Source organism: Herpailurus yagouaroundi, unplaced genomic scaffold (genome assembly GCF_014898765.1).
Source record: "Herpailurus yagouaroundi ecotype Mexico unplaced genomic scaffold, PumYag 159, whole genome shotgun sequence".
Taxonomy (NCBI): Eukaryota; Metazoa; Chordata; class Mammalia; order Carnivora; family Felidae; genus Herpailurus; species Herpailurus yagouaroundi.
This window is the reverse complement of record NW_024412400.1, coordinates 69,982,224-69,982,587: the sequence shown is the minus strand read 5'-3', so window position 1 is coordinate 69,982,587 and position 364 is coordinate 69,982,224.

Below are 364 nucleotides of genomic sequence, written 5' to 3'. Positions count from 1 at the left end.
CCACGGGGACAAGCCGCCCCCGAACACGCGGTAGCCCCGCGGGGCCTCCCCAGGAAAGTTAACCGGCGTTTTCACACCGGCTGCGGCGCGAGCTTCCCCGCCCCCACCGGGCCTCGGGCTGCCGGGCCAACACCCAGGCCGCCCCGCACCAGACAGCGTGCGTCGGTGGGGGCGGGGCGGCCAGTGCCCCGGCGGCGCCTCTCAGCGCCTGCGGGTCTTTATTTTTAAAAGACTGCGCCGCACTCGTACAGCCCCCAGCGCCGCCAGGGCGGGCGGGAGCGAGAGGAGCGAGGCCGGCGGAGGCCCCCCCGCCGCGCCGCCGCCGCCTCCTCCCCCGCCCCCCCCGTCCGCGGCGCCCCTCCCT